This window comes from Tursiops truncatus, chromosome 10, assembly GCF_011762595.2.
Source record: "Tursiops truncatus isolate mTurTru1 chromosome 10, mTurTru1.mat.Y, whole genome shotgun sequence".
Classification (NCBI taxonomy): Eukaryota; Metazoa; Chordata; class Mammalia; order Artiodactyla; family Delphinidae; genus Tursiops; species Tursiops truncatus.
In genome coordinates this window covers 87812882-87834948 of record NC_047043.1, presented here as the reverse complement: position 1 = coordinate 87834948, position 22067 = coordinate 87812882, and the positions used below count along the sequence as shown (strand labels likewise).

General features: G+C 38.9%; 1 long non-coding RNA gene across 1 annotated transcript; it reads right to left on the bottom strand.

Annotated features, from left to right (window-relative positions):
- Positions 1-1988: 1988 nt before the first annotated feature.
- LOC141279657 (uncharacterized) lies at positions 1989-10850 on the bottom strand. Its single transcript, XR_012334241.1, has 3 exons — positions 10799-10850; positions 9923-10007; positions 1989-2060 (listed from the first exon to the last, which is right to left on the bottom strand). It is a non-coding gene; the product is annotated as an uncharacterized lncRNA (long non-coding RNA).
- Between the last annotated feature and the right edge of the window lie 11217 nt (positions 10851-22067).

Here is a 22067-nt window from a genome sequence, read left to right as displayed (position 1 = left end):
GGATTCTATACCAAGTCTATCAGTACAGTAGCCACTTGCCACGTGTGCTGTTGAGCACGTAAAACATGGGTATTTTTAATTGAGATGTGCTGTAAGTGTAAAATGCAAACTTGGTTTTGAAGATTAAGTACCAAAAAGTAATATAAAATGCCTCACTGGTTTTTATATTAATTACCCATTGAAATAATATTTTGGATATATCAGATTAAACAAAATAAAATTTGAGCTGGTCTCAGTTTTTCAAAAATATGGCTGCTAGAAAATTTGAAATTACAGGTGTGGCTTGTATTGTATTTCTATTAGACAGCACTACATTTTCTTGTACAAGGAAGTATTTTCCCATTATACTGTCTTTTTTTCCATTCAGTCTGTATTCTTGCTTTCTCTCAGTGTTTCTCATTTTCTCAGATGATTCCAGAATCCATGAGGCCCAAATGGGACTGTGGCATTAAGGGAATTATCTGAAAACTATTTTTAAAAAACATAAGGCGCCTCTCAGAGCTCTTATTATCACCTTGGGAGTGTGTTTTGAGCTCAGAGAAGGAGTCTTCTGAACCCAGAAGTATACAACAGCAAACAGGAAAGTTCTATTTGACTAAAAAAAAAAAAAAAGAAAGACTGTTCTTGGTTAAATGCTGAGGGTTTTGTTTTTTTTTAATGCTGAGGTTTTCGAATCAAAACTAAGCCCCTAGTTTATGCCAGAGGCTTTTACATAATTACCTCACTTAATTCTTGCAGAGAAGCTTAGCGAGATTCAGAATTAGTCCTATGCTACGGATGAAAACTTGAGACTCAGAGAGGTTAAGCAACTTCACTGAGATCACACAGCTGGGAATTGACAGAAGGAACTTTGGAACTCTTATTTGTTGAGTCTGTTAGGTCCTCTCTCTGTAAGTCTCTGGCAGATGAAGAGCACCCTGGGTTTGGGGTCGGGGACTGGCACGTGATGAGTGAGTGGGCTCTGCTTGCTTCCAGGTGGTCTTCTGAATCAACAAGAAAGGAGGGAGCTGGCTGGTTGAGAGCAGTGATATCACCGTCGACAGGTGTAGGATGCTGAATAGATCAGTTACCGCACTCAGCATGTGCGCAGAACAGAAAGCAGTGCCTTCTTCTGTGATCTCAAGATAAATGTTTCACTGTTTTCACCTCTGGCTGGGGCCCATTTTCAGCAACAAAAGAACTGCTTTAGAACTATAAATATTCTGCTGATTAGACAAACTGGATTCATTAGAAAGATCAGGCAGAAAAGAAAAGTTAGAGGGAAAGCAGAATTTATCAGCACAGTTCAGACTCTTGGGCTTAGTGAGGTGTCATTTTCTCCACAGTTGGATTCCTGAGAACAGCAGAGCCATCTCTTCTGTCATCACCCCTAGTGTTCTCTCTTGTAAAAATCAGGGAAGTGTCACGGTAATTGTATTCATGGCATCTTTGTCATTTTCTAGGCTTTAAATGAGCCAGCACTAAAACAGTGCACATCAAGCTGGATTAGGCAAAGTGAAACTTAGTCTGCCAGGAAGAGTACATATTTGTGTAACGGCTGAGCTGATGATAATATTGATTGAGCATGGACTATTTGATAGATGGCTTACCAGCACTATTTCACTTAGTCCTAATTCATATTAAGAGAGCAGCACGGTCATCAGCCTTACTTTACTGAAGAAAACACAGAGGCTCAAAGTTGATGTAACCTGTTCAGAGTCATGGGGCTGTCTAGGCCAGGATTTCAACCACTGACTCACCATGATACCGTTCTGCCTTACTCAAAATATCTTACTTTCATGAAAAAAGTTACTTTCTTTCTCCGGTCACTTTCTTGAAAAAAAAAAAAAAAACATGCAAAAACCTATATCGAAGGCATTTGTAACACAGTGTATCCTCTTCTCCATTTTCATTCTCTAACACAAAATTGATACCAAATGTCAGTCCATGTATTTACGAAGGTAGTTGCTTCCTACTCACCTCATTTTGCCATTTGCTTTGATTCGAAGAAAGGAATAAGAGCAACCTTTACAGCTGTAATTGGATTTTTGCCATCGGGAATGGCTTGGCCCAATTGGATCCTAGAAGAAATAACACACATTTTAGGTTTAGTTTTATAGAACCTATTTACTGTAACCTTAGAGGTCTCAGATTTTATCTAGGAATGCATTATGTTCAAGATTTGCAACTTGGTTGTAACCCACTAGGAAAAAAAAAGGCTAATTTAAGAAGATGTTTCTAATCTTGTCTTCCAACCTTCACAGTGGACATACCCATCTGAAATTTACATTTGTAGTCATCTTTAACTCTGCATAAAACTTCTAAAAATGGTCTTATCTACCAACTGCAGGAACCATAAGGATAATCTGGTCTCCAAACTCATTAACGAAGCATTTTGGTTTCCTTTGTGTTGTTGAGAGATTTTGTTATTTCTTCAATATGTGGTTTTTATAGAAAATCTTTGTTTAAGACATTATGTATCATACATACAGTATTAGATGAAAGGGGAACATTTGGGTAAACTATTATTTTTATTAGTACTAACAACATAGAGCTTGCATTTTTAAGAGAAACCGTTTAATTGGCCACAGTTGAGGAATTAAGAGTTTTCAACTCGTGTTGGAAAGCATAAAGGATATTGAGTATGGTTTCGGAATTAAAACGGGCAAGGGTAAGGGGCCATTTGGCTGCTGGTTTACCACTTCCTAGTGAAAATAGAATACTTCTCCTAACTATAGAAACATAACAGTTATTTGGAGTCTTATGAAATTATACTATGTTCTTCTATTAGAAATAACCCAAAACAGAACATGCAATTCAAGATCAAGATTCTGAATATACTTTTTCAGGAAAAGCTAAGTCCTTTAAAAAACAAAATGAGTGACAGATAATCCCCAAAAGGCATTATGGTAGATTAATCTCGCAATAGAGAATACTATTTCTATTTTGTGGATTTTGTACTATCTGAAGAATTTGAATAAAAGCCTGTTTTCTTTTCCTTATTTCTTTTTTAACATCTTTATTGGAGTATAATTGCTTTACAATGGTGTTTCAGTTTCTGCTTTATAACAAAATGAATCAGCTATACATATGCATATGTCCCCATATCCCCTCCCTCTTGCATCTCCCATCCACCCTCCCTATACCACCCCTCTAGGTCATCACAAAGCACCGAGCTGATCTCCCTGTGCTATGCGGCTGTTTCCCGCTATCTATCTATTTTACATTTCGTAATATGTATAAGTCCGTGCCACTCTCTCACTTCGTCCCAGCTTACCCTTCCCCCTGCCCGTGTCCTCAAGTCCATTCTCTATGTCTGCATCTTTATTCCTGTCCTGCCCCTAGGTTCTTCAGAGCCATTTTTGTTGTTCTTAGATTCCATATATGTGTTAGCATATGGTATTTGTTTTTCTCTTTCTGACTTACTTCACTCTGTATGACAGACTCTAGGTCCATCCATCTCAGTACAAATAACTGAATTTTGTTTCTTTTTATGGCTGAGTAATATTCCATTGTATATATATGCAATATCTTCCTTATCCATCCATCTGTCAGTGGACACTGAAGTTGCTTCCATGTTCTGGCTATTGTAAATAGAGCTGCAGTGAACATTGTGGTACATGGCTCTTTTTGAATTATAGTTTCATTAGGTCCCATTTGTTTATTTTTGGTATTTGCTATTGTTTCCTTCATTTTTTTTCATTTATTTCTGATATGATTTTATTTCTTCTTTTTGTTATAATCGTATATGCGAGTGTTTCCTTAATTTATCTTTCAGATTTTTCATTATTAGTGTATATGAATACTGGAGATTTCTGTGCATTAATTTTGTATCCTGCTACTTGGCCAGATTCATTGATTAGCTCTAGTAGTTTTCTGGTAGTATTTTTAGGATTCTTTGTGTATAGTATCATATCATCTGCAAACAGTGACAGTTTTACTTCTGTTTTTCCAATTTGGATTCCTTTTATTTCTTTTTCTTCTATGATTGCTTTGGCTAAAACTTCCAAAACTATGTTGAATATTAGTTGTGAGAGTGGGCAACCTTGTCTTGTCCCTGATCTTAGAGGAAATGGTTTCAGTATTTCACAATTGAGAATGATGTTGGCTGTGTGTTTGTCATATATGGCCTTTATTATGTTGAGGTAGGTTACCTCTACGCCCACTTTCTGGAGAGTTTTTATCATAAATGGGTGTTGAATTTTGTTGAAAGCTTTCTCTGCATCTATTGAGATGATCATATGGTTTTTCTCCTTCAGTTTATTAATATGGTGTATCACGTTGATTGATTTGCATATATTGAAGAATCCTTGCATTCCTGGGATCAACCCCATTTGATCATGGTGTATGATCCTTTAATGTGCTGTTGGATTCTGATTGCTAGTATTTTGTTGAGGATTTTTGCATCTATGTTCATCAGTGATATCAGCCTGTAGTTTTCTTTTTTTGTGGCATCTTTGTCTGGTTTTGGTATCAGGGTGATGGTGGCCTCATAGAATGAGTTTGGGAGTGTTCCTCCCTCTGCTATATTGTGGAAGAGTTTGAGAAGGATAGGTGTTAGCTCTTCTCTAAATGTTTGATAGAATTCGCCTGTGAAGCCCTCTGGTCCTGGGCTTTTGTTTGCTGGAAGATATTTAATCCCAGTTTCAATTTCAGTGCTGTGATTGGTCTGTTCATATTTTCTGTTTCTTCCTGGTTCAGTGTCAGTTGTACTTTTCTACGAATTTGTCCATTACTTCCAGGTTGTCCATTTTATGGGCATACAGTTTCTTGTAGTCGTCTCTCATGATGCTTTGTATTTCTGCAGTGTCAGTTGTTCCTTCTTTATGATTTCTAAGTCTGTTGATTTGAGTCTTCTCCCTTTTTTTTCTTGATGAGTCTGGCTAATGGCTTATCAATTTTGTTTATCTTCTCAAAGAACCAGCTTTTAGTTTTATTGATCTTTGCTATTGCTTCCTTTAGTTCTTTTTCATTTATTTCTGATCTGATGTTTATGATTTCTTTCCTTCTGCTAACTTTGGGTTTCTTTTTGTTGGTCTTTCTCTAATTGCTTTAGGTCTAAGGTTAGGTTGTTTATTTGAGATTTTTCTTGTTTCTTGAGGTAGGATTGTATTGCTGTAAACTTCCCTCTTAGAACTGATTTTGCTGCATTCAATAGGTTTGGGGTCGTCACGTTTTCATTGTCATTTGTTCTTAGGTAGGTTTTGATTTCCTCCATGATTTTTTCAGTGATCTCTTGGTTGTTTAGTAGTGTATTGTTTAGCCACCATGTGTTTGTATTTTTTATAGGTTTTTTTTTTTTTCTGTAATTGACATCTTGTCTCATAGTACTGTGGTCGAAAAAGATATTTTATACTATTTCAATTTTCTTAATTTTACCAAGGTTTGATTTGTGACCCAAAATGAGATCTATCCTGGAGAATATTCCATGAGCACTTGAGAAGAAAGTATATTCAGTTGTTTTTGGATGAATGTCCTATAAATATCAATTAAGTCTGTCTGGTCTAATGTGTCTTTTAAAGCTTTTGTTTCCTTATATATTTACGTTTTGGTTGATTTGTCCATTGGTGAAAGTCGGGTCCCCTTTAAAGTCCCCTACAGTTATTGTGTTACTGTTGATTTCCCCTTTTATGGCTGTTAGCATTCGCCTTATGTATTGAGGTGCTCCTATGTTGGGTGCATAAATATTTACAATTGTTATATCTTCTTCTTGGATTGATCCCTTGATCATTATGTAGTGTCCTTCTTTGTCTATTGTAATAGTCTTTATTTTAGTCTATTTTATGTGATACGACTATTGCTACTCCAGCCTTCTTTTGATTTCCATTTGCATGGAATATCTTTTTCCATCCCGTCACTTTCAGTGTGTATGTGTCCCTAGGTCTGAAGTGGGTCTCTTGTAGACAGCATATATACGGGTCTTGTTTTTATATCCATTCAGCCAGTCTATGTCTTCTGGTTGGAGCATTTAATCCATTTACATTTAAGGTAATTATCAATATGTATGTTCCTATTCCCATTTTCTTAATTGTTTTGGGTTTGTTATTGTAAGTCTTTTCCTTCTCTTGTGTTTCCTGCCTAGAGTAGTTCCTTTAGCATTTGTTGTAAAGCTGGTTTCATGGTGCTGAATTTTCTTAACTTTTGCTTGTCTGTAAAGGTTTTTAATTTCTCCATGGAATCTGAATGAGATCCTTGCTGGGTAGAGTAATCTTTGTTGTAGGTTTTTCTCTTCCATCACTTTAAATATGTCCTGCCACTCCCTTCTGGCTTGCAGAGTTTCTGCTGAAAGGTTAGCGATTAACCTTATGGGGTTTCTCTTGTATGTTATTTGTTGCTTTTCTCTTGCTGCTTTTAATATTTTTTCTGTGAATTTAATTTGTGATAGTTTGATTAATATGTCAGATTCCTCATCCACTCTTCCTAAAATTGGGGGAAAATTATATATATATATATAAAATTATAATGTACACACATATGTGTGTGTATATATACATACATACATATACACTTAGAATATTAAGTATATGTATGTATGTGTGTATATATACATATATATACACACAATTATATATATAATTCCAGCAGATGCAAGGCATGGTATAATTTGAAGAAAATGTAAGTAAATAAAATATTGATACATAAATATAGCCAAGTAGAATGTGAGGTTGTAATTATAGTCTTTGATGTGCAGATGAAGAATTTAAATGAAGAATTAAAACTTGAAAAGTTGTGTGATTTTCCTCAAGGATACAAATTTAGCACAAGGATTTAGCTTTTACTTGCCTCTTCTACTTTTGCTGGGTCTCATCCCATGTACAGGAAAGATAGAAATTACAATAGAGAAGCAAGTACTACTTTCTCTCTCTTACTTCTCTGGTTATTTGCTTGAACTCATTTTTTTCTTCATTGTGAATTTTCAGAATGTTTCCCACCAGCCAGGGAGTAAAACTCATTAATTTATTAAGTAGTAAAGGAACTAGAACTCATTGTAATAATACTTGAATCAGCAGCATAATGGATTCCATTTGGAAGTGCCTACTAGGATCACTGTCATTATCATCAAAACACATATAATTTGCTTCCTTAGGCAGTGTTGACCTCTAGGAGTCTACCTCTACTCATATTTAAAGAGAACCTGACAAGATTAAGGATTTGTACAGAGAATGACATCCCTTTTTTTTACTTCCCTCTTTTTGCTTCTCTTTCAAATTGTTATTTCATTTGGAAATATCTAAAAGTAAGACATTGAATCCTTTCATCTACTCTATAGAGATTAGGATTAATACTGCTGTACTGTTTTTAGAAAGTGAACTATGAGACAGAGTCAGCTCTCTGTGATTTTCTGAGTCTTTGATGCTATTAACAGCATTAGTAATTATAGCTAACACCTTCTAGAATGTAAGTTCCAAATGAGCAGTGGTTTTGGCTTGGTTTTTGAAGTGTTTTATCTTAATGCATAACAGGCACTCAGTAAATAATTGTCAATAGATAAATAGATTACACCTTCCTAAAAAAAAAAAAAATGATGTGTCTTGGCATGTTTCTCCTTGGATTTATCCTGAATGGGACTCTCTGCACTTCCTGGACTTGAATGACTATTTCCTTTCCCATGTTAGGGAAGTTTTCAACTGTAATCTCTTCAAATATTTTCTCAGACCCTTTCTTTTTCTCTTCTTATTCTGGGGCCCCTATAATTCAAATGTTGGTGCATTTAATGTTGTCCCAGAGGTCTTTGAGACTGTCCTCAATTCTTTTCATTCTTTTTTCTTTATTCTGCTCCGTGGCAGTAATTTCCACTATTTTATCTTCCAGGTCACTTATCCATTCTTCTGCCTCAGTTATTCTGCTATTGATTCCTTCTAGGGTATTTTTGACTTAGTTTATTGTGTTGTTCATCATTGTTTGTTTGCTCTTTAATTCTTCTAGGTCCTGGTTAAATGTTTCTCGTATTTTCTCCATTTTCTGAGATTTTGGATAATCTTTACTATCATTACTCTGATTTCTTTATCAAGTAGACTGCCTATTTCCTCTTCATTTGTTTGGTCTGGTGGGTTTTTACCTTACTCCTTCATCTGCTGCATATTTCTCTGTCTTCTCATCTTGTTTAACTTACCATGTCTGGGGTCTCCTTTTCACAGGCTGTAGGTTCATAGTTTCTGTTATTTTTGGTGTCTGGCCCCTGTGGGTGAGGTTGGTTCTGTGGCTTGTGGAGGGTACTGGTGCCTGTGTTCTGGAGGGTGGGACTGTATCTTGTCCTTCTGGTGGGCAGGGCCACAACTGGTGTGTGTTTTGGAGTGTCTGTGAACTTAGTATGATTTTAGGCAGCCTCTCGCTAATGAGTGGGGTTGTGTTCTTGTCTTGCTAGTTGTTTGACACGGCACTTCCAGCACTGGAACTTGCTGGTCGTTGAGTGAAGCTGGGTCTTAGTGTTGTGACGGAGATCTCTGGGAGAGCTCTTGCCGATTGATATTACATGGGGCCGGGAGGTTTCTAGTGGTCCAGTGTCCTGGACTCGGCCCTCCTACCTCAGAGGCTTAGGCCCACCACCCAGCCAGAGCATTAAGACCCTGCCAGCCACATGGCTTAGAAGAAGAGGAAGAAAGACAAAAAAATGACAGACAGAACCCTAGGACACATGGTAAAAGCAAAGCTGTACAGACAAAATTACAAAAAAAGAGGTATACACATACACACTCAGAAAAAGAGAAAAAGAAAAAATAATACATATATATATATATATATAAAAGGAAGAGAGCAAGCAAACCAATAAACAAATCCACCAATGATAATAAGCTCCAAGTAGTAAACTAAGATAAACATAAAATCAGAAACAAATTAGACGGAGAAAGCAAACCCCAAGTCTACAGTTGCTCCCAAAGTCCACCACCTCAATTTTGGGAACATTCGTTGTCTGTTAAGGTATTCCACAGATGCAGAGTTCATCAAGTTGATTGTGGAGATTTAATCCGCTGCTCCTGAAGCTGCTGGGAGAGATTTCCCTTCTCTTCTTTGTTCGCACAGCTCCTGGGGTTCAGCTTTGGATTTGGACCCGCCTCTGCATGTAGGCTGCCCTCAGGAGTCTGTTTCCCACCCAGACAGGAGGGAGTTAAAGCAGCAGCTGATTAGTGCTCTCTTGCTCACTCAGGCTGGGGTGGAGGGAAGGGTAGGAGTGCTCGACAAGCCTGAGGAGCAGAGGCCTGCTTGATGTTGCAACAGCCTGAGGTGCGCCATGTGTTCTCCCAGGGATGTTGTCCCTGGACCACGGGACCCTGGCAGTGGCGGGCTGCACAGGCTCCCGGGAGGGGAGGTGTGGAGAGTGACCTGTGCTTGCACACAGGCTTCTTGGTGGCTGCAGCAGCATTAGTGGTTCATGCCTGCCTCTGGGGTCTGAGCTGATAGCCGTGGCTCGCACCCATCTCTGGAGCTCACTTAGGCAGTGCTCTGCCTTCTGTGGGCACATTGGGAAGGAATCACCTCTCCTCTTGCACCCCGAAACAAAGGTCTCTTGCCTCTCCGGCAGGTCCATACTTTTACCCGGACTCCCTCCCGGCTAGCTGTGGCACACTAACCCGCTTTGGGCTGTGTTCTCGAAGCCAACCCCAGTCCTCTCCCTGGGATCCAATCTCCGAAGCCCGAGCCTCAGCTCCCAGCCCCGCCCGCCCCAGCGGGTGAGCAGACAAGCCTCTCGGGCTGGTGTGTGCTGGTCAGCACCGATCCTCTGTGCTGGAATCTCTCTGCTTTGCTCTCCACACCCCTGTTGCTGTGCTCTCCTCCGTGGTTCCGAAGCTTCCCCCCGACCCCCCATCTCTGACAGTGAAGGGGTTTCCTAGTGTGTGGAAACTTTGCCTCCTTCACAGCCCCCTCCCAGAGGTGCAGCCCCATCCCTATTCTTTTGTCTCTGTTTTTTCTTTTTCCCTACCCAGGTACATGGGGATTTTCTTACCTTTTGGGAAGTCTGAGGTCTTCTGCCAGTGTTCAGTAGGTGTTCTGTAGGAGTTGTCCCACGTGTAGATGTATTTCTGATGTATCTGTGGGGAGGAAGGTGATCTCCGCGTCTTACTCCTCTGCCATATTGAAGGTCTCACTTCCTTATTGTTTTAAACAAATGTCCAGTCCTACCTGATCCTCTTAGGGTCAGACTTTAAGAATCAGCATCTTACTTGACATATCCATGTCTTGAAAACAATGCTTTTTTGCATGTGAATTATATGAGCATATTGTGAAAAAGCGGATTCTGATTTAATGGGACTAGGATGGGACCTGAGATTGATCATTTCCAACAAGCTCTTCACTGCCGCCCATGCCACTGGCTAGCTGACTACACTTGTTGTAGGAAGGAAGGCGAGCCCTGCCACACGGAGCCTCACTTTCTGTCTGTCTTCTCATTCAATCCAACTGCAAGTCTGTTGATTTTACAGTCAAACACTATGCCTCATAGGACCACATCTCCCCGAATTGCATAGATAAGACCCTAAACCAAGGCACTGTCTCACCCTTCCTGATTACTGTCCTTGCTTCCTAGGTTCCTGACTTCTGTCTTTGACTCTTGCCCTCGCTCCAGAATATTCTTCCTACAAGTGGCAGAGAGATCATGTTTCACACATAAATTAAATGATATCAAACTTAATTGTTATTATCTTCCAGCCCATTGTTTGCCAGCCCATTAAAAACAAAATCTGAACTCTGCCAACAGTAAGACCCTCCATTATCTGCCCCAGTTTCCTCTTCCACCTTGTCTCCTATTTTTCTCTTCCTTTTACTCCATGCCAGCCATACTGGCTGTCTTGTTACTCCTTCAAAATACCAAGTGCATTCTTACCTTAGGGCCTTTGCACTCGTTTTCTCTTCCTGAGAAGTTTGTCTTCCAAATCTTTGAATGGATCATTACCTTACATTATTCAGTTATCTGTTCTAATATCTGCTCTTCAAATAAACCTCCTACATACCTTATTTTTTAACTTCTTCTGTTCCAGTTATTATGGGTTCTTCAATAATCACCAAAAATTACATGGCTTCAAAAAAAAAAACAATTTTGTTCTCTAATCTACAGTCTGGTCAGAGTTGGGTGGGAATAGCTCATTTCTGTTCCTCTCAACTTTGGTGGGAGTGCCTGAAAGCCTGGGCGCTAGAACAATCTGAAGACTCATTCACACATATGCCTGACAACTGGCCTGAAAAGACTGAGCAGCTGGGCCCAGGCATCTGTCTGTATCTCTTGTGGTATCACCACATGGTCTCTTAGCTGCTTCACGGTAGCCAGACTGTAAAACCCCAGGGAGTAGGGGGAGCCGTGTGGAAGCCAAATGGCCATTTGTGACCTAGCTTCAGCAGATATGTACACACTGTCACTTCTGCTTGATTCATATCTGCCAAATTCTGTTTGTTGGAAGCAAGTTACTAAGGATGGCCCATATTCGAGGGGAGAGAAATTAAATTCCACCTTTTGGAGGAGGAATGTCAAAGACTTTGTTAAACTTTTTGTAAAAACCATCCCGTATTCCACCTGCTCACCCAGTATCTTTCCTAGCCGTGCTCGCAAGGTGAAATCACACTCTTCTTGGTTCCTCTTACTAGAATATAAGTCCCACGAGAGAAGGGACTTGGTCCTCTTTACTGCTGTATCTCCAGCAACGGAAACTGCTGGACCAAGAGTCGGCTGTTACAAGTACGTGATGATTTGTTTATTTAATAAACCTATTTCCTCTGCAGAACTCAGTTGAATTCCCACTTACTGCTGTTACTAATTGAGTGTACACAGGAAATCCTTAGAATAGTGCAGCTCACATGGTTTATGCTTAATTAATACTAGGTGACATTCCTAATAGTAGCTAACATTGATGGTATACTTCATACACACCTAATTCTTCACATGGATTACTTTATTTAATTTCCTAAGAAATCTACAAGATGGTACTGTTATTACACATCTACTTAGTGGCAGAAGTGAAATTCAAAACCAATCCTGCCGAATTCCAAAGGAGACTTGTCCTGGCTATTCTAATTCACTTTTTTGTCTTTTCTTAAGGGGCGGTGGGGGGGTACCGTAAGCTTCAAGTGAGTTATCTGTGAGAGTGGCTTGCCAAAAGTACACTGCTAAAGGAGTGTGATATAATCCTTTATTTGCTTTATGTGTCTCAATCATTGTGATAGACATTTGTGTGCGTACTTCATCCTCATTTGTAAGTTTTTATTTTCAGGCAATGACTGACGGTACTTGTCTATCCCACAGTACCTTAGATAGACCAAGAGTTTGATAACTATCTGAGGAATTAATGTGTAGGGTCTAGAAGTCCTGATAGGAAGAATGATCTTAAAATTTTAAAATGCCTATTATTTGTATGCATCATATGCATAGTTCACTATTTGGAACTAAAATGCCTCACATTCTTTGAGAAGTAGATAAGACAATTGTCAAAAAATAGCCACTTGACTTACGATGCGTGGAATCATGAAAGTGGAAAGACGGAAAGAGTGGAAGATAAGGTTCAAAATTCCGATGTACCTCTTAGTAGAAGGAGCAAAACTCCTAAATGTTTCTGTTTTAAGCTTTAAAGATGCATTTAATTATTGCAGTTGGATTGCCATTGTAGCATTAGCTAACAACTCAGGCATGTCACATAATTATCATTTCTTTTTTGTGGTGAGGGTAATTAAGATCTAGTCTCAGAACCTTTGAAATGTATAATACAATATTGCTGACTGTAATCATTAGGCTGTGCATTAAGTCTCTAGTTGCAAATTTGTACCATTAAACCACGTACACCCAATTCCTTGGGCCCCTGGTAACCACCATTCTGTTTGCTGAGTTTGGCTTTTGGAGCTTCCACATGTGAGTGATACCACATATATTTGTCTTTGACTTATCTCATTTAGTATAATGCCCTAAAGGTCCATCTGTGTTACAGATGGCAGGATTTCCTTTTTTCTGGCTGAGTGATATTCCATTGTATATATAAACCACTTCTTCTTGATCCATTCATCCATTGATGGACACTTAGGTTGTTTTCATGTCTGTGCTATTATGTTTATTGCAGCGTTATTCATAAGATGGCAGATAACTTTTAATATCCTGTTTTCATTTCCTTTGGATATAGGCCCAGAAGCAGGATTGATGGATCATTTGGTAGTTCTATTTTTAACTTTTTTGAGGAACCTCCGTAAGGTGTTCCATAGTGACTGAACCAATTTATATACACACAGGTTTCCTTTTCTCTACATCTTTGCCAACACTTGTCTTCTTGATGATAGCCGTTCTAACAGATCTGAGGAGATATGTATATTTCTTATCTGTGTTTCCCTGATTATTAGTGACTTTGAGCATTTTTTTCATGTACCTGTTGGTCTTTTAGAAATTATTAAAAACTTGTATTTTAAAATTATGAAAGTTTATTATGGAACACAAATTGTTGTCTTTTATTACATAGAAAATTGTTCTTAAATGACTGTGTTACCCACAAATGTTTTAATGGAGGCATTCCAAACCCTTGATAATTGTTACCAGGGAGAAATAGGGCATGGCCTGTGATGAGTCCTCTGCCTCCCAAGTGTCACCCTTCAATTGCTTCCTTTTTAAAAGGGTTTGATTTTGTTTGGAGTAGCAATATGACCAGCCCCAAGGGGAAATTCACAATGGATTTTAGACCATTGTGTCTATTCTATTTTCCTCTGCTAGATATGTGCCCAATCATGTGTCATTAGAATTATCCATGTAATAAAATTATGTTCAATGAAATGTAGTGGAGTCTACTGCAGGACTTCTAGGGAGGGGATGCTTTCTCATAAGCTGAAATTGCACTGTTGCATTTTTTTCCATCCCTTTCTGCTTGAGCCATTGATGACTTCCTCATATTTGCAACAACACAAGAGACCAATAAAATTGAAATACACCCTCATCTAATAGAATCCTGAAAAAATTGAGCCTCTCGATAACCCTTGTACAGTCTACCTACAGATTTCTTAAGCAAACAATCAAAATTCTATGAGTACAGCCACTCCTCATTTGGTTATTGTTGAGATTACTCACAGTTTACTGTACCCTAACTTACCCACATTAGACAATCTCAAAAATCTAGAGTGGTTGCAAAGCAAGGGTTTCATTTACTGTGTTGAAACAGTAGCATCTTGAAAGAAGCAGTTCTGATTCTAGCAAAAACAGAAACAGAAAAAGCCAGAAGCAAAAAACACGCCCAACAAAAACAGTTCTAATTTTCTCAGTCTTGAGCCAGCCAAACATCCAGAACTGATCCTTCTCATAAGCCATCAATAAAATTTCACTTAAATTCAGCTAAATGTAGCGTGACCAGTTGAGCAAAAGGACGATGAAGAGTTCTCATACTACTCTTCATCAGTCCTACTAAAAATGTTTTACTCTTTTATATAGAGACCTCTTATTTTGTACGGACTGACCCCTTGAAATTCTGTGAAGGAACTGAAAACCTTGTAAAGGAACTGAAAGAAGTTCAGGGCATCGGGATCCAAGACTGAAAAGTCAGGTGGCAAAGCCACCCAGCAGAAGTGAAAACAAGAGTAAGACCACATGAGGCCAACTTAGAGAGTTAGGACTCTGTCATAGCAACAAGGAGCAATTGCTCTCCTAGTGAGAGTTACTTTTTCTGACTGCAGCATCAAGAAGAAGTTAGATGGGGCAAGATGGAAGAAGATGGGGGAAAGTGACCACTCGGTGGTTGATGTTATTTAGACAAAAATAATGGTAGCCTAAGGATGGGGCTGGATAGAAGGGACCATGTGTGAAGGTAGTTTAGGAAAGTATATTAAAACAGAACAGGAGTTGGTGTTAGGTTTGATAGAGACATGGAAGGAATATGAGTACGTACAATGACATCAACATTTGGGTTTCAGATTTAAGAAAAGCAGACAAAAGATAGAGGAACTGTTTGCTGGGAATGGCTAATTAGGCCAGATTCTGCAGAGAAATAACATTAAAAGAGAAACGTATAGAAGACATTGGTGAATAGGTTAAGAATACGGTCACTGTGCGGGAAGCCAGACAGTTGTGGATTGAAGAGGAGGGTGGGCAGTGAGTTGTCAGAGGTGGTGAAGGCGGATGAATATCGAAGGGGTGGACAAGAGAGGAGCTGACTGGAGGGAAATGGGAATGGAAGGTGGAAGGAAAATCTTTGTTTGAATAGGAGGGAGCTGAGGATGTTGCTGGGATGCATCCTGAACAGTTATTACCTTTATTCTCATCTCTTACAAATCATACACTAAAACAAACAGATTTCTGTTGTTTTCCCTTCTGTGGCAATGCGGGCAATACACAGAAAATAGTCAGACTCTGAGAATGTAATTGCCAGAGGTAGTGTTGTCACACAGAAACCAAAAGGGACTATTTTAAATTTGAAAACAACGATAAAAGTGCAACCTCACTGGGACCACAATGCTTCTAGCCTCCTCTTCCACAGCAGAGATTGCTTAGAGGCTGCTGCTTGCTACCTGGGTGCTTTCCTCTTAGGATCCTCCTGGAGGAAAGCAGAATCTCCAGTGTGCAGTCTCCCTTCTCACGGGGCCTCCTGTTTCTATACTGTTCTCACAGAAAGCCATTTCCGCTTTCGTTTAACTTCCTCTTGTTGAGCACAAGTCCGTTTCTACAGACAAGGTGCCAGATAGCTCATGTGTAGAATTGTATATCAGCCTTGGAAAACCGACTATGTTTGTGGTAGAGATGCCTTCCTGTTCCCAAAATGTATTTCCTCTGAGTCCTGGGTACTTAATGAGACTCCATTTCCCAGCCTCCATCGCAGTTACAGGCAGTCACGTACAATGTGCAGTGTGGGCTGAAATGATACCTGTCACTTACAACCTTCAAGTGTTTTCACACATCCTTTTTCTTTTCAACTACCTAGAATGGATACAAAGTCCAGGACAAACTTGTAAGCTACTTATTGAAGATAATGGTGTCAAAATGTAGAAGTCTGTGTCCCTGATTTAGCACCTGGAGGAGAGACGTCTGACAATCAGAAATTTTTATCAGTGAGACATAAACTTCTCTGGTATTAAGCTTTTGAAATTCCAGAGTTTAATCCCTAAAAACAGCCACAATAGTAACAAATACATTATTTATTCATGGTAATAATGTGCCTTTTATTGATTTATATACCACTCTCTATAAAACTATTATATTTAATTCTTTTATCAACTCCATGAAGTAAGTATCATTATCACCATTTTACAGGTGAGTTTAGGTTTCAGAGCAATTACCAAATGGTCCCAATAGTTTCTACAATAACTTTTTAAAAGCCGTGTAGGGACTTACATAGTATCTTCACCTGAAACATTATTATGGAACAAATTCTGGGAATGTTTGCCTATTTATAACTTCTGCTTCAGAGCAAAAGTAAGCTCTTAATTCATTTTTAAATATATAGGTGTAAAACATTTGAAGAATGCAGAGCTAAACTGTTTTTTACAGTATTATCATTCACAGTAACATTTTAATTACCTCAAGTCAGATTTTCTACCATGCATATGCAAGGTCAAATTCTAGAGTCCCTTTTAAAATAATAAAAAAGGGAAAGGTGTTCTCCTGTTAAAGTCCAAGGTATAGGAGTACATCATAATAAAAATTTGCCGGCCATTCCCTTCATTTGGTATAACCTATTTAAAATGAATAGCTCAAAACCGGCCTGGCTTGACCTAAGTATGTATGCAAACTCTTGAATCTTCACACTATGGCTCATTGAAAAGGCAGTGGGCTTTACAACAAGATTGACAACGAAAGGAAAAGTGATGAGGAAAATTGCCTTACTTATCTGCTACAGTACTCTTGGTTGCCAGCTGTAATTTTACAGATCATTATAAGAGGGGGAAAAGTTTGACAGTCAACTTGAGTACATGTATATCATATTGATACAAAGAATAAGTTTGCTTGAAACACTCTTAATGAAGCCACTATCGTTGTGTGTTTTTGAAGCATCAGTTTTCATCGTTTTACCCCTAATGGAGTTATGTGGGTAAAATATTTAAAGGTCATCAAACACTGTGGGATGTGAATCAACTGTAGGAAAGTGAAGATATTAAAATTACACAGGGGTGACACAAGCTATTTTCTGAGTTATCGCTTGATATAGCCTAAGATTTGACTGAGTAATTGATGTAAATAGCATTGCTTTCATACATGTCGGGATAGATCAAATAGGGGTCAGAAAACTTAACTTTAATCATCCTTTAACATAAGAGAATGCCACTCTGCAGTACTGTGGAGATGCCCCCATTTAAAATCTTATTTCCCCATTCTACTAATAGTACTAAACTTCACTTTTTCAAAGAACACTTCCTTACTCAAAACACCTGACTACCTTCTCGTTATCTAGACAGTGCTATTCAATACTACAGCCACTAGACATGTGTGGTTATTTAAATTTAAATTAAAAGTAAAAATAAAAATAAAAATTCAGATCTCAGTTACAATAACCACATTTCAAGTATTCAGTGCCTTCAGGGGGCTTGTGACTACTGCCTTAGACAATGCAACTCTACAACATTCCCATCAACTCTGAAAGTTGCATTTGATAACTCGGATCTAGAGCTGGGCTCCCTGATAGGATACCCACTAGCCACGTATGGAAATGTGGCTAGTCCACACTGAGATGTGCTGTAACTCTAAAATACACAGCAGGTTTGGAAGACATAGTTCAAAAAGAATATTACATAATTTCAGTAAGTTTGTGTGCTGATTACATGTTGAAACAATGATATAGGATGGACCTAGGGTCTGTCATAGAGTGAAGTAAGCCAGAAAGAGAAAAACAAATACTGTATGCTAATGCATATATATAGAATCTAAAAAAAAAAAAAAAAAAAAAAAAAAATGATACTGATGAACCTTTTGATAGGCTCAAAGCAAAGAAGGGCTATTTGCCAAGGGTTTAACCTCAAGCCTGAGGTTGAGAAGCAGATATTTATCTTATCTTTGGAAAGTAACAAAGTCAAGATAAATGCAGAACGTATTCAAAAACCCCTTATTTGAAGTTCTGTAACTAGGTTGGAAATGGAGTCTTCTTCCTTGTGTCAAGGAGACTCAGTCCAGTCAAAGGTGGCAGGCTCTATTCTTACTAGTATGATTCCTTAATGTTACATCCTTTTGTTAATTATCAAGAGCAATTTTTACAGGCTAATAATAAAATTTCATATTTCTTGACCTAGCATTAAAGTTCATCCATGGTCCCTGTCATTCCCAATAATATCCTTTATTCTTCTTCATGTACACTGTGATTATGCAAAAATGTTCTATTCTTGCCATTTCTTTGGCTCATATTCCCTGTACCTAGAATGTTCTTCCCACTCCTTCTGTTGAAATGTTTCAAGGCTTAATTCAAATATCATAGCTGCTTCTAAAGTCTTCCCAGATTTTACCCACCACAGTCAAACTAGCATCAAACAAATATTTCAACCTGATCTTGACCTTCCTTGGGCAAATGATGGACACACTTTTTATTTTGTGTTAAAACTATTAAGTCTCCTTCCTTCCTTCTTTCCTTCCTTCGTTCCTTCCTTCGTTTGTTTGTTCGTTCCTTCCTTCCTCAGTCATTTACACCCATCTAATTCATGCCAGACATTACTAGGCAATACCTATATATGTTGAGATATTATTCTAAACATATTTTGCAGGCCATAGGTGACATAGGAGATAACTAGGTAGTATTCTTTGAGGAGCTGTTGTAAAATTATCTTATGACTCTGGTATTCTGTCAGAAAATCTAATTTTTCTTGGCAAGAATAAAATATATCTGACATAGGAAATTCTATACTTCTGAAAAACACATGCTAGGAAGCAAAAGGCTGGTGCTTTGCCTGATTCACTAGGTAAGTGATTTGGGAAATAATACCTAGGCACCAGGAATACAGAGACATCTTGTGACTGTTTCCTCCTCAGGCGATCAATCAATCAATCATCAATAAATAAAAATAGAGTATTGTTCTCCAAACTTTTTTCATAAGAATCACAAAAAAAAATGAGTCCCAGACCTGGTCCCCAGGGATTATGATTAGTGAGTTTAGGGAGGTCTAGAATCTATCATGTTTTGTTTTTATGAACCATCCATCCCAGTAATTACAAGGAAAGTTTGCGACCTAACTTCACACTTCTTCGTGTACAGGAGTCACTGGGAGGCTTGTTAAAAAATGGAGATTGTTCTGTCTCACCTCTAATGATCCTGATTCAGCAGATCTCAGGTGGGGTTCAGGAATCAAAAATTTTAATGAGCATTTCCAGGTAATTCTGACTTGGGTTCATAGACCACAGTTTGAGAAATACGGGAATCAGTTGCGACTTACGAGAGTTGAGAGATTGCCTAGTTGATGGCTGTAATTCTGGCAACCAGAGCAGAGTTGGTGCTCAGTAACCATTGCTGAATCAAATCGGAATGCCCTATGATGCGGTACTGTTTTATCTAGCTAAAGAAACCATTATTAAGAAGGGAAAAATAAACTGATTTACTAATAAAATAACAAAGATTGATATGTCTCTTCCAGTCCTCTGTGTCTTCAGTACATTGATTGTTTCCAATTCATTCTTTCATTTATTCAACAAATACTTCTTGAAATCCTACAATAGGCCAGGCAGCCTGTGAGGAACGGGTGATACAGCCATAAATAAGGAGACATACCTCTGTCCTGCTGGAACCTAAGGTGTAGGAGGGTTTTATGGTTATCTATTGCTGGGTAATAAACCATCCCAAAACTTACCAGCTTAAGACCAACAATCATTTATTTTGCTCACAGTTAGCAGTTTGAATACAGGCAGTGGGACATCTGTCTCTGTTCCATGTGGCACCAGCTTGGGCATCTACTGTGGCGGGGAGATCCAGTTTCAAAAGGCTGCCTGGCCACTTGGCGGTGACTGTCACCTGTGTGCCCAGCTGGGGCTATCAGCAGGGGTCCTGGTCCCCCTGTGTGTGGCCTTCCCAGGGGTTGCTTGGGCTCCACACAGCATGCAAGTCTGAGGGTAGCTGAACTTTTTACGTGGGTGCTGGCTTTCCTCAAAGACAGTGTCGTGGCAGAACAAGGTGTAGGCTGCAAAGCGTCTTCCTAGGTAGCCTCTGAAGTCACAGAAGGTCACTTCCACTAAGTTCTGTTGGCAACTCAAATAACTAAGGCTGTCATAGATTTATAGGGTAGGAAATTTTCTTCCAACTTCCAATAGGAGGAGTAGCAAAGAATTTGTTGCCGTTTTTAATTGTTCACCGGATGAGACAGATATTTAACAATGAACTAAATACATTTGCATTAAGTACTACTAAGAAAAAGTATCTGGTGCTATGAAACCATAAAACAGAGGGAGATAATTAGGAAAGGACCCCGTAAGGAAATAATATTAAAGATGCGACAGGCTCCAAGTCAGAGTGCTCCATAAAACGTGAAGAGATAATAATTAGAAAGCAGGTAGAAAAATTAGGCAAAAGAAATGAGGCTAAAAATGGTAAGAGCTAGTCTTACTTGCTTGATCTGTGTTAGGCACCATTTCCAGACTTTGCATCTATTATCTCATTTAACTCATAAAAATCCTAGGTGATAAGTAATCGTATTCCCATTTTGCACATACTGAGAAATAAAGAGTTCCCCAAGGTTACAGAGATAGTGAGTGACAGTGCCAGGGTTTTAGGGTCTGGTTGTATTCTAGAAATTTGAGAGTAGGGCCATCCTTGTACCAAAGGCAATCACAGTGAGGCGCAATGAGTAGTTAGGAAATTCCAGTGGGGGAGCTGGCACCCACGGAGAAAGTGAGGCCGAAAGTAAGAATGAGCAAACACCAAAAATGAACTTCATCTACTGCACCCCTTGCTCTGGTGAAGGGTTGTAATTTTCTCTCACAGCAGAGTTTCAGAAGGAGATTGAAAAATAACGGCGGGAGTCCCATTTTTAAGTAGGGAAGGGAAGTCGTTCCCTTTGATTTGGCTCCATTTGCCAACTCGAATTTTTTTAAGCCCTAAAAGACCTTAACTACCTCTTTCTCCAGGTACAGTGGAAATGGATGATCTTGCAGCACTGGACAGGATTTTCTAAATAAATAATATCACTTTAAATAAACCTTGAAAGGTGTAAGTCACTTGTATAGGTTTCCACAGGCCGAGGTGACAGTTCAGTAAATGTATCACCTGAGTGATGTGGTTCTTATGATGTAATACTTCATCTGGACCAGTGTGATATACTGTCAGGTCTGTGTTGCTTTGATGATGTGTTACTTGGTAAAATAAGGTTAGCTGTCAAAAACTCATTCCAAGGAGCTGAAAGTTTGGCTGGGGGAAAAACATTTCAGGCCTTTAAAAAATACATTTTTCATTTGAGTGGAGGGAACGATGACATGGTTAGAGTCAAAAGGCTTGAGAGCCTTGTGAACCCTGGTGGAAAAAAAAACATCTTTCAATACAGACAACTCGGGAAAGTCAGGACAAAATCAACGAAGCCGGAGCCTTCCTATTTTGCAGGAACCAATGATACACAATTACAGAATGGTACAACTTGGGTGACTTTTTGTAACTTCCACTACTATGTCTTTGAGACAGCACAGGATGGAAAAATTATTTGCGTAGGTGTTTCAAGAGACTAAAGTTTTATAATTAACATCTGGAATTACTGTTCGGTACATGGGCTAGAAATGTCTTATTATTTAGCATAGCCCTATTTATGGATGCCTTAACAACTGTTTTTTTTTATAGAAGGTGATAATGTATTCTAAAATGATCTTTAATACTGATATTTCAAAATCTGTTCTCAAATATGTGTGTGTTGTATGAAATTAAAAATAAAAAACCTTTCAATGTTTCATTTGGTTTCAGACGTGCTGACTAATCTTGGAACTTGATTTATATTTATCACAAAATTCAGCTTTTAGACCCACCTATTTTCAGTTTCTACTTGATATTTTCATGATAATGTGAAACTTTAAAAATAGGGTTAGGGGGCTTCCCTGGTGGCGCAGTGGTTGAGAGTTCGCCTGCTGATGCAGGGGACACGGGTTCGTGCCCCGGTCTGGGAGGATCCCGCGTGCCGCGGAGCGGCTGGGCCCGTGAGCCATGGCTGCTGAGCCTGAGCGTTCGCAGCCTGTGCTCCGCAACGGGAGAGGCCACAGC